We start from the raw sequence: 13,449 nt of genomic DNA, 5'->3' as shown, positions 1-13,449 counted from the left end.
CCTTAATAAAGCATCTCAAGCCCCAATGCGAAGCTGCCACGTGGAGCTTTCTCATAGGGTGGTGAAAAACCATGCGCCAACTCTCCCAAATAAGGAGTTGTTTGTCACAGACCACAGCGGAGCCAGCGCCATCTTGTAATGGTGACCATAGTCTGCAGAAACGGCAGAAGCGGCTCACCACAGATCATATTTGAAGAGAGCAATGTGCCAATTACACAATGTATACAGGTATGAAAATATCACATGATATGTATATATATATATATATATATATATATATATATATACACATGCATACACACACACACATATATATATATATATGCGTTTTATGTATCAAAGTATTTAGAACAAAAAAAAATTAAACTTTTTTTTTCATTATATATCTGTGCCACTGAATGATGAACATCATCTTTTTCCTTTGCAACTAAATGTATTTCCTTTGCAACTGATATGTATTAAGAAGGTCCAAATATTTGGGCAGTTTAAAAATTCCTAATTTTTAACTTTTTGGATGATATGAATTCTGTGGAAAATCCTCCCTCCTTTTTTATTTCATTAATCCATTAGAAATAATGCTAGTTTCTGGTTAAAGTGTTGCAGCATCACAAATTTTAAGACTAAATAAATGTAACCTACATTAAGAAATATGATAATTGTAACCTAGCAATCTGAATTATATTTCCCTAAGTAACCAGTCTTTTCAGTTGAATCATTTTTATTTCACCTTCTCTTTTTCTAGCTGCATCCTTTTAGAATCTTTTATCATTTTATTGCATTTGAAGCGCTTTCTTTTTGGGGAAATAAAGAGAACTATTTGAACTTTACAAACAGATATAAATGGAAAAGAAGAGGAGGCAGGTCAGATTTGGGTCTGCTAACCTTGGCAGTGTCCTTTGAAAGTAGTCCCCAGGTAGCTTTAACTTTCCCAAGCTCACGTGAGCCTGGGACCACTGGGGGGCCCAGCCTGCTTGGCAAACTGACAGAGGTCAGACTCTCACACAAATGAACAATTTCCCTGATAAAGTGAAACTGGTACTTAAGCACAGCTCTAATGAGCAGTCCTCTGTCTTTAGCTCCCACTTTAAAGTATCCCCAAGGTTTCTCAGTACAATTTCATTTGACCTTTAGCTAAAGACCATATTTTACTAGATCACCAGTTTCCCCACATCCCTGGAGTGTTTGCCTGTGTCAGCACTTAGGACAACCCACACTGCACAGGGGCAGGCATTCATTATTCCTCTAAGAACAACCCACCCCTCTGTAACCCATTCCCTCCTTCTGACATCTCCTCCCCACTGTCCTCCCTCTCTTTGACTGGATGATAGAAGTTTGTAAACTGTGTCTTCGAAGCCCCCAAAGTGTATGCTTTGGATTTATTTATTTTTGTCTGAGAGCTAAACATTATTATGGGCTATCAAATGCTGTTGGGTTTGGGTAAGTCTAAAAGATGGGTGGACTTTCTTTAAAGTTATAGCAAACAGAACATTGGTATTCTAAGAGTTTCAAATAATTTATGTGAGCTTCCTCTTATTTAATTTTATTTCACAATTAGGATTTTATATAATCCTAGTGTAAAATAATTGATTATATTGCTATTTTGTTTGGCTAGTAACTGTCTTTAATCACATAATATTAGCATTCATAGAATAAAAACAAATCCTTTTTGAGTCAATAGATATATAAATGATACACAAAGATTATTAGGGAAAGATATTTTCCTCCAACTAATTACATGTGCATCAAGGCAAGAGAATTTTCATTTTGTTTCCAAGAAGGAAAATCTTGGATGTGGCATCTTTATCTTTTCTATACTTTTCTCAGTCCTTCCTGCCAAGGGAATAGCAGTGAGTTATTACTTCAGTGCTCTGTAGGCGCTGAGCTAATGATGCGATCTGCTGCTCCTATCCTAAGATAACCATGCAGGACTGGGCTTTTATCCTCATGAGGATGAGGCCTCCAGTTTGGGAGAGTAACTTAATTCCAGAATGAAAGATTAGGAAGTACTTCATAGCTATACATAGAAACTATATGCAACAGTACAATTTTTATCAGTAAAAAAACTATATTTTGATCGTCATCTATGACACTCATGTACAATTAATTGTAAGTGTGGGAAAGAAAATAAAAGTGGCATCTACTGAGATCCTAAAGCCACTGCATTTATAAATATACCTTATAATCTACCTTATAATCTGTAAAACAATACATGTTATCACCTTTATTATTTTCCTTAATTCTAATGAATGAAATATGAAATACCGAATTTGCTATGCATGGTACAAGTTCAAAAACAAAAGGTCCTTAGATATGATTTTACTCTTTATTGTCCTCAATTACCACTATTCAAAAATTGGAACTTAACTAGAATTTAAGCTCAATTAGAACTTAAATTGGTATTTATTTTATATTTGGCAAGATATAAGTAATATTTTAATGTTTAGATATTTGAAATAGACACAAGGAAATGAATATAATATACATTTTATGATCTTTCATATGTATAATCATATATACTTATGCAGCAATTGTAAATAAAAAATTCAAATAAAATAGTAACAGTGGTAACTACAGAACTTATCATGGATACACTATATGATATTCTGGTACCAAATGCTTAGTTGATAATATGTTATTTAATTTACTGAAATCCCAATACATATATATTACTGTTCATATTTCACAGCTGTGTAAACTGAGCAAGAGAGATGATAGGTGAATTTTCTAAGGTTACAAAGGTAACCTTACAATGATATAAGTTTGAATTCAAATTCATGCCCCAGCTGTTCAGAACGCAGTGTGCTGATCACTGTGCTTTATTACCCTCAAGTGACAGCATGGCTTCTTCTACCTTGCAAGAAAATTTGGTCCTCTTTTGCCGCAGTCCGGCTGCAGCAAACTAACCGGGGGGTGACGAACAACTTGTGTATATTGATACAGCAGGAGTGGAAGCCGGTTATTGCAGGACAGGAGCAGTATTTATACATTCCACACAGCTTATCTAATTAGCATAAACTAGATACATCAGTTAACCAATAAGGAATCTCCACACTTAATGGTTCGCTTTTGTTACTTCTCAAACCACTCCCTCTGGCATTTTGCCAGGCACCATCCAGACTTGTTTAGGAATTCTAACATTCCCCTGGCAAAATGCCAGGTGTTATTTTGACTTGTTTACAGACTCTAACACTCTTTCTCACTAGTTTGTCAGAAAAGATGACAACTATATTTCACTCACAGATTCAGAATAAATTTTGTTTCATTGATATTAAAGTATGGGCAGCTCAATTTTATAGATTGGTCTATTATGATATTTACTAAAATATGTTCACAACACATATGATTTATAAATATTTAATTTTTCCTAAATTACTTATCATCAATAGAGAAGCATGTGACAATTTGGATAGATCATTTGAAGAGTTAAGATGGACAGTTTCTTCACAGTAAAAACAAAAATTAAATTAATCTATAATACATAGGAAAGAATCATTTATGCTTCATATGGGTTAATATTGGGGGATAGAATCTAAATTTTAGGGAACAGGTACACTGAGCTTGGATCTATCCAGGTATGTTCATCCACATCAAAGGCAGAAACATATACTCAAATTATTTCGTATTTTTTTCATTCTATTAGGAAATTATTAATCAAAGTTGTGTCCTTAAAAGTAAATACTTCTTTAATAAATATATGTTTTTCCAGGCCATTATCTCATAATTTGTTGTTTAAATTCTTCTGTGGAGTTCATTTAGTTCTTTATATATTCCCTAAAAATATGTTTGAGTGTTGGGGGTTCATACACAGAATTCAACAAATAATTGAATCTTAGGGAAAGAGACAGTGACAATAAAGTTTTATTAAAAGAAGGATGAACACTGTACAAAAGGAGTGAGAGGTAGAAATGATTGATTCTATTGGAGGGTATTCATAGGGTGAGCCACTTTCCTGGTTTGCCTGGGACTGAAGGATTTGGATGTTGACTTTTAGTGATTGAATCAGATTGGTGTTGGACCACCTGTGAAGGGGTATCAACCAGAACATAAAATTATTCAGTAAGAAGTTCCATTTAGGGAGAAATGTTTAATAGCAATAACAACAATTATATTATTTTTAACAGCCATTAACACTATTGTGTGTGGGATATTGTTATAAGGCAATTTATGTGCCCACTCTATAATATAAGGGCTATTGTTATTCTTTTACAATTGAAGAAATGGAGTCACATAGAAGCTTGTCTGGGAATACAAACATGTGAATCAGAACAGAATAGGATACAGGAGAACAGTGGGAAATAAGGACCCTGAAGAGTTAAAGCATGTCTAAAGCTATGCAAACTTAGTTTTGCTTATATTTTTGAACAAGCAGGTAACATCTTCAAACTATATCTGTTCAACAGGTACCAGTCTAAAGTTCCTGAGAGATTCATAGAAGATATTCCATAATGAACACAGGGAAGGATATTGTGCAAGGAAGAGCAGTGTAAAATACACAGTGCTGACGTGTCCAGTGTGGCAGGAGTATTGGTTTTTGCAAAGGGGCAGAAGAGATATGGCTGTTGTTATTAAAATAGATTAGGACCAAATTATGAAGTATTTGTTATTTTTATTTTGAGCAATGATCATTTGTCAGAAGTTTCTAATTAGGAATGTGACACTATTGTTCCTATGCTTCTGAAAGATGAGTTTAGTGAATCATTTACAATAATTTGAAGAGAATAAAAGGAGAGAAAGTTGAATTGAGAGTCTGTCTCCTGAAAAATCATAATGACCTGAATGAAGTCAGAGACAGTGGGGCTGAAGAGAATGGAGTCAAATGTGTGCAGGAGGTGAGACTGAGAACTCTTGGTACATGATTGAATGTGGTCTTCAAGGAGAAGGAAAATATAAGGACGGTTAGAAGCTTTATTGCATGAATGACTGAATAAAGTATGATTCATTATGAGAAATTTGAAAATGCATCAAATGGAGTGGAATTGACCCACAGAGAGTCAGGGGATATAGTAATATTTAATTGAAATGTACTGGTGACTCTCTCCTCTGAAATCAAACACCGATTTGGAAAATTGTTTTTATTTTTTTAACATTGTAAGTTCTGAATGTGAGCATTCTGGTATAAATATTACAAGTTTGGTAGAAGGAGCCTGGCTTGAAAACAAATCCATGTATAAAAGCTGTCAAAGAATAAAGTGAAACCTTGACAAATAGCTTAATGGTCCTGAAAGTCATTTTACCCCAACATGAAAAAAAATGAGGGAGAATTAATGAACTAGCAGCCTTTACTTTTTACTTCAGAGAAGTCATATTTCATAGTCTTATGAGGATGCTACTTAGGGAATATTTCACAGATTAATTCATCAATATTAATTTTTATTTATCACATGTCCACAGTATAGCACATTTTTTATATAATTTGCTAGCTAGGAACAGGCACAGTTCCTTGCCACCAATGAGGCTACATTAGAAAAGAGAAATTCCCCCCCACCACCAAATTGTCACTTTTAAAAATGATAACTTACTGATTAGTGATTAGTAGAATTATAATCACTCCAACACACACACACTCACACTGACTCCCAGGTCCACAGAGCAAATGAGTGAAAACAATTCAATTTTAATACACATTTATCATAAATTGACCACATGCAAAGCATTGCTCTTGATACTGCCTTGAGAGAAGTGAGATGAATGTATATATTTTTTTAACTTGAAAAAGTATAAATAATTTAGGATGGTGAAAATTTTAAAATATGTTATCTCATTTTTTTCATAAATAACCTGTGGAATAGATAACTACTACCCCACATTTTATAGATGATGTAATTGCATCTTGTAGATAAGACAATGTGTATTTCCACAAAGTGATAAAGAAAGCATTTTAAGTTAAATTATTCAGCATCAGAGTTGGAATATAAAAACAGGAAAAATTTCCATTAAAAAATTTGTGATCTGGAGTGGAAAGTTTAGATCAGTATCAGCCCCAGACTCCTGTTTCCCTCCGCCAGGGCAAACATCACTAACCAACTCTAGAATTGGTTTCTATTTAACTGTCATGGCCTTACCACCCCTCTCCACACAGCCTTTCATGCAGCCATGGCAAGCAGCATTTATCATGAAAGCTATTTACCACTCAGATTTAGGAAAGAAGGCAATTGAAAACAAAACAAAACAACAACAACAACAACAAAAAAAAAAACACAGACGAAGGAAGTAACAATAATGTTTGAAAAGAGAACTTAGGATAATTTTTTTTGAAATTGTTTTGAAAAGAAGAATGTGATACAAGCAGCGAGGGGACAATTACAGCAGCACAATGTTATTTGTGGAATAGTAGTGAGTTTGCAGGGAGTTAGAACTCCAGGTAGAAGACTGTAGCTACCAGATGGCTATCTGATGTAGGTCATGAGACTCTTGTTCAGAGCAATAGTCACTCTCCTGCTCTCTTCCATTTCTCTTCCACTTCATTGACACAAAGAGATGAAAATTCTTTCTTTGGATAAATTTCATGGAAGACACTCCTTGACCCTTAAAGCAAGTTCTCACATACCCCTTAATCACACCTTTGCCATACAGAACTGTTGGCTGGATACACACATTTTCCTCCTTCTACTCTCCGAGCAGTAAACAGAGGTATTTTTCTCAGAAGAAACTGACTAGTCCTGCAGAAGACAATTCTCTGAAGTCTACTTTGAGAAAGTGCCCAGATGAAGTGTTTCTCTCCATTGGGCGATTCTAAATTAAATTGATGCCTGGGCATATTCCTTGCTTATACAGTTCTCCAATATTCTAGTTCCTCACTCCTAAATATAAACACATAGGCAAGGTCCACAGAAGGCACTTTGGTTATTTCTATGTCTCGACTATTGTAAATCGTGCTTCACTGAACACAGGAAATGCAGGAAGATCCACTCCCACTTGTACTGGATATATACCTTGTAGTAGGTTTGTTAGATCACAAGGTAGTTTTTTAAAATTTTTTTATTTTATTGAGGACTCTCCATATTTTCCCTAATGATTATATCAAGTTATATTTTCAACAACTGTCTATAAGAGATCTGTTTTTTCCATATCCTGACCAATACAATACTTCCTATTTTTTTTATAATTGGTATCCTGAAAGGTGTGAGATGATATCTCATGTGGTTTTTATTTTCTTAAAGAGTAGTATATGGAGCACATTCTCATATACCCATATGCAATTTATATGTTTTATTTGGAAAAATGTTCTTTGCCAATTTTTAATCAAATTATTTTTAGATATAGAATTGTGTGAACACACACACACACACACACACACACACATATATATATATATATAATACATACATATATTAATATATTCAAATCCATATGAATTCCTTATATATTGGAATATAATATATCCTTATTGGATATCTGGGATATATAGTTTGCAAATATTTTCTTCCATTCCATACTTTTTGCCTTTTCAGTTTGTTGATTTTTGTCTCTGTTGTACAAAACTTTTTAGTTTGATGTAGTCCAACTTGTTTATTTTCAATTTTGTTGCTGGGGCTTTTGGTTGTATTAAAAAAAAAACTCATTGCTATGACTGATGTCAAGGAGGTTTTCCCCTAAATTTTTCTTCTAGAAGTTTTGGAGTTGATTTCTATGTGTAGAATATAAAGATCTGATTTCTTTGTGTTGAATGTGAACATTCAGTTTCCAAGCACTATTTGTTGAAGAGACTATCTAATCCCTGTTGTGTATTCTTGACAACTTTGTTGAAGATTAGTTGGCTGTATATGTGAAGTTTATTTCTGGGTTCCTTAATTTATTCCATTGATTTATGACAGTATTATACTATTTTTATGACATTATTATACTATTTAGATTACTATAGGTTTACAATAGAATTTGAAATGAGAAAGTGTGGAAATACAATTTTGTTCATTCTTTTCAAGATTGCTATATCTATTCAGGGTTTTCTTGGTTCCATACAAATTTTAGAATCTTTTTTTTTCTTTGAAAACTGCCATTGGAGTTTTGATAGGGATTGTACTGAATCTGTGTTTCTCTTTGGTGATAGAAATTTTTAGTATGGACATTTTAACTGTAGTAATCCTTGAAGTCTACAAACATGGAATATCTTTCTTTATATTTGTGGTGTCAATTTATTTTATCAAGATCTTGTTTTTTTTTCAGTGTGCATTTCTTTCAAGTCCTTGGTTAAATTTATTCCCAAGTACTTTGTTATTTTTACACTACTGTAAATAGGATTTTCTTAATTTCATATTCATAGCTCATTGTTATATAGAAGCACAACTGATTTTTTGTATGTTGATTTTATGTTCTACAGTTTAACTGAATTCACTTTTTATCTCTAATAGTTCTTATTTGGTAGAGTCTTTAAGGTTTTCTGTCTACAAGATCATGTCATGTGCAAACAAAAAAAAAATTCAACAATTCTCTCTCTCTCTCTCTCTCTAATCTTGATGCCATTTTCTATTTTTTGCTTAATTCCTCTATCTTGGGCTTTCAGTACTAGGTTGAATAGAAGTGCCAGTAGTATATATCTTTCATTTGAGATTTATAGAAACATTTTTAGCATTTCATTTTTGAGTATGATGTTATCTAGAGGCTTGTCACATATGGCCTTTATCATATTGGGACATATTCCTTTGATTGTTAATTTGTAAAAAGTTATGATCATTAAATGATATTTCATTTTGCCAAATACTTTCTTCATAGCTTTAAAAAGTCTTTTAAAAACAGACTTTGGGAGAAAAATGCCTTCCCAGTCATCAGGGCTAGAGATTCTGAGGCTCCCAGACCTTGCTGTGGATGCTCCCACTTCACCTCTGGTGTTCCCTCTTGATAGTGGTGGTGGAGGTTCTTTAGATCATCTATGCCTTTTCTCCATCCCATAGAGCCAATTTAGATGCTGAGAATCTCCCTCTAGGTTGGTGTCTAGAAATGTTCACAGGCATGTGTCTTCTCCCAATCTAGTAAAGTCGATAAAATTGGCTGCTGAGCTTGTGAACCATCTGCCAACAGGTGCATTCACCATTCAGGGTGTACACACACAAAAAAAAAAAAAGAAAAAAAAAAACAGCCACAGCAAAGGAGGAAAGGGTGAGACACAGAGAGTGTCTGGGAATCCTGCAGTCTGGTTTGGGGAACTCCACAGCCAATGTATCCTAAGCAGCTGTTTGACAGGCCTTCTGATAAAAGTTTGTGAAACATTAAGTGGATTCATGGTCCTTTTTTAGTTTTAAGTCCTAGTTTCTTTGAATACTCTCCACTTCCTTGTTCTCAGCCTCTCTTAGTCATTAACCTAGACTGAGAAAGAGGTAGGTCGGGACACTTGGATATAATTGCATATGGCTGAGGAAGCCAGGCATTCACTTTCAACTCTGTTACTTTTTTCTGGGAAAGAAATGTGTGCTAAGGGGTGTCTCTTGGCATTGCATTGTGATACTTTGCAATGTATGGGGGATGTAGACAAAGTAAAACTATTTTTCTTTTTTCTTCTTCTTCAATGTGCCAATTTATAGATTTTTACTTATTTATTTATTTAATTAATTTACTTTTTGCTCCAATTGTGTTCCAGAATTTCTCTACTGGACTCTGGGTGCTATTGAAGTTACTCCAACTGGTGAAGAGCTGTCAAATCACTGTACCATGGGGGTGATGCCAGAAAACTACTTCACTGTCTTGCTGCCATCAGAAAATCTGGTTTTAAAGGGCTTCTTAAGTTACCAAAGAATTGGATTAGAAAAGATGTATACTAATTAGAAAATCATGAATATTTGGAACACTAAGAATTATGGGAGACACAGAAAGACTTTTAAAAAGTAACTTACATACAAATGAATAAGAAAAAATGGCATGTGTATTTGTAAAAGTGAGATTTACATGCTAGAAGATAAGACAGATGAGACAAGAAAGCTTTCAAAATTCTTAAAATCAACTTATATAATACTGAATCAAGCAAAGAGTTACTCAAGTGTGAGCTGTGAATACAGATGCAGACATTCAAGGACTAAGATGAGTACTTTTCCTTTACTTAGGCAACTACTTGTAGCAGTTCTACATACTAGGAAAGAAGTAAACAAAGAAAGAGGAAAAATAAGGAAATAGAAATAGCAAACAGGCTCTTCAACACAGGAGAGCTATCAAAGGAAACCTCAGGATTATAAACATGCAGCAGATGTTGACAGTAATTTGTCCAGTTTGAGATGGGAAAAGAGGAAAAATAATGATCATGTAATGAGTTTGAATGTTCAGGGAAAACAAATTTGTTAGTTGAATGCTGGGTCTAACAAGACAGATGGAAAATTTAGGGATATGTTTATAGAAAATTAAGACAGTGAAAAACGAGGCAATTATTGACTCCAGAAAATTAAGCTGTACAGGAAATGAAATCACAGGTCCTCGTAACTAGGTTTTACAGGAAGACATTATCATCCTAGCTGCAAATCAGGTGCTGACTACATTTCTGACTCTTATTGTAGAATTATTTTCTTGTACTATTTGAAATTTAAACTCATTCATTAAATAATTTAGATATCTGTCAACTGTATTTATGTAGAAAATATTTCTCTGACAATTTAAAAATAATTATAAAAGCAATGTCATTAAGTCTCTAGTATATTAAATTAAGATTAGAGTACATTGTAGTAATTGGGGGAGAAGAAAGGGCTCCAGGGGAGCCTTCATTTTAAGAATACAGTTACTTAACTAAATAGTGGGACAAAAATTTTGTGAAATACTTTTGTGGTATTTTGAAATAATCATAACCGAAGGGACTTTACTTAACTCTACTGCATTTCAGAATATAATTAACACTAATATTCTATAACTAATTTAATATTTTAAAAAAACTTGTCTTCCTAAATCCAGCAGAGAAATTGAAGACACATTCATTTCTTTTATATTAATAAGAATTCACAGTATTGGGCATGTCTGAAACTCTGGTCAGGCTACAAACAGAAGGCCCTGGGTAGCTTCCATTATTGCTTGTTCAAATAATCTTCCAGGGCAACTGGAGGGGCTGGATATAAGAGTTGAAGGACGAAGATGAATTTATTTGGCATAGATCTTGATGTCTATGGCTCTTAAGTCACTATGTTTTTGCAGTAATCTATTTTCTATTATGTTCTAGAGGAATACTGAACCCTTCAATAACTAAATTTTTAAAAAATCAGATTAAGTAAACGGGTATAATTATACTCTACTATGCTATCTTATTTGAAGGATGTATTCAGATGTTTTCTGGAAGTGCAGTTCACTGGTCTCTATAGACTGCATCGTCCCTAGAGTATTCTGAGAATACATGAATAAAACTATGTGCCATTTAGAAGATTAGAATGCAGGGAGAAAAGATTGGAGGACAATGGAGCAGATAACCAAAATACTATCAGATAACCAAAAGAGAAGCTAGAAGTCTCTGTGATAGCCTAGAAATATTAAAAACAAAATAAAAATAAACAAATATGCTGGAAAACATAGTATTACTCTTAGTTTGCCTTTCAAGATCTTCTAACAACAGAAAAAAGCATGTTTCAAGAATCTATAGGTACAGAACTTTCAGTATTGAAATCAATTTTTATTTATTGTTTGACATAAATAATTATATTGTTTCTATGAGTAATCTATGCAAGTTTTTGTGATATAAACATATATTTATAGTATGTAACAGTCATATTACATGTGTATATCATATTCCCTCTAAATATATCATCCTAAGGTATTCCACAGTTTAACTTAAGTCTTGATCTATCATCAGGTATTCCCTGATATATGAATATCATGATTTGGAAAAATAGCATTAAGGACTAATGCTGGAATTAAACAATTGTTCTTGGTGAGCAAGACAGAATTTAAGTCCTTAAGAAGCTAAAAATCTGGTGCTACACACAGGAACGTATATACTAAATGTTATGGAAAGGGAGTTTTCTTTTTTTCAAAGTCTTTATTATGCTGAAAATATACAATGGATGCCTAATGCACCTTTGTGATTGGAGGCCGACATTAAGAGATGGCTTTTGAGAAAAAAAAAAAAAACTGATTTCTAAGATGGGACTTGGAAGATGAATAAACATTACCCAGTTCAGTGGAAGAACATATGTAAAAGCATGTTAGCAATGGCACTACATGCATTTTAATATACTTTGAATAAATATATTCTGTAATGGCAATGGCAATGGCAATGATAATGGTAGTGATGTTGGTTTGAATGAGTGAGGCTAGTGATAGGGTTAAGAGACAATAGGAGCACAAAGTGACGGGTTTGAAGGAAAACTTTTCACTTCATCTTTCTGGAAGACTGGTGAAGACACTAATGTATTATAGATTTGAAAGTATTGGAAAGATTTTCATTTCAGAAAGAGAATTCTGATTATGAGAGGAATGAACTGTTGAGAAAGAATTGGAGTCCGGAAGATGAGCTAATACGTTGGTAGAAAAGTCCAAATGAGAAATAGTGAGGACATAATTTAAACAGATAACAGTAGTTATGTAAAGGATAAGACGGATTGAACAGATATTATAAAGGTTAATGAATAGGACCAGGACTGATTGAAAATGGGAAAACAAGAAGTCAAAGATGGGTTAAGAATTATAAGTTTGTAACTAAAGTGAGTGACTGGAAGGTGATGATATTTAGGAAAAAAAAGAAATAAAGTGAAAATGGAGGTGAAGATAATCAATTCAGTTTTGTTATTGGAATGAATACTTTCTCATTTTTAAAAGGATCTTGACTTGAGTAATTTCTGACAATGGATTTTGACTCTAGACGGGAAGACATTATCAACCAGAAGTGGGGTTAGTGTTTCTCTTTTTGCCTCTCATCCCCTTCTCAAGTAGTAATACCAGCAGTAGCAACAGCAGTAGTATTAGCAGTAGAAGTAGTAGTCATCATCATAGCAAAGGTAGAAATAACAAGATCAATTTCCCAGTTAAAAGTGTCATCTAGTGTTTAGTGTTCAATTTTGTTGACAGAAGTTTCTTCCCTGGAGTCATTCTATGCCACAGTTTTGGTAACTATTCCCAGTTATTTAGTCACAATACAGGTTCTTTGGTCCTTTAAAAAATTTATTGAACTGGTTATTGCATTTAATAGTTCTGTCTCAAACTGATAACTTTAAGTGACTATAGGATATACCATTAGAAATGTCAAATAGAAAGCATAAATTCATGATTCTGGTATCAGAAAAATGTTTTGGGTTAGAGATGTGGGTTTGGCAGCGATTGTCATTGAAATGGCTATTGAAATTTCTGGAGTTAATCCCTGAGGCAGCAGCTTGTGAATTCTAAACACAAATGAAAGACACTTCTCAGACAAGGTATAGATTCCTGATTCTTTAAGACAAGAAAATATCAACAAAACAAAATAGAAGCAATAAGATGAGCATCTGCCTTTCATAAATTGCCTATGAATTAATTTTCTTTGCTCAAATTCTTTAAGTTGGTGACATCAACACAACT

This window comes from Marmota monax, unplaced genomic scaffold, assembly GCF_021218885.2.
Source record: "Marmota monax isolate L192 unplaced genomic scaffold, Marmota_monax_Labrador192_F-V1.1 WCK01_AAM20220418_F8-fsc00012, whole genome shotgun sequence".
NCBI lineage: Eukaryota > Metazoa > Chordata > Mammalia > Rodentia > Sciuridae > Marmota > Marmota monax.
Note: the sequence above shows the minus strand (reverse complement) of the source record.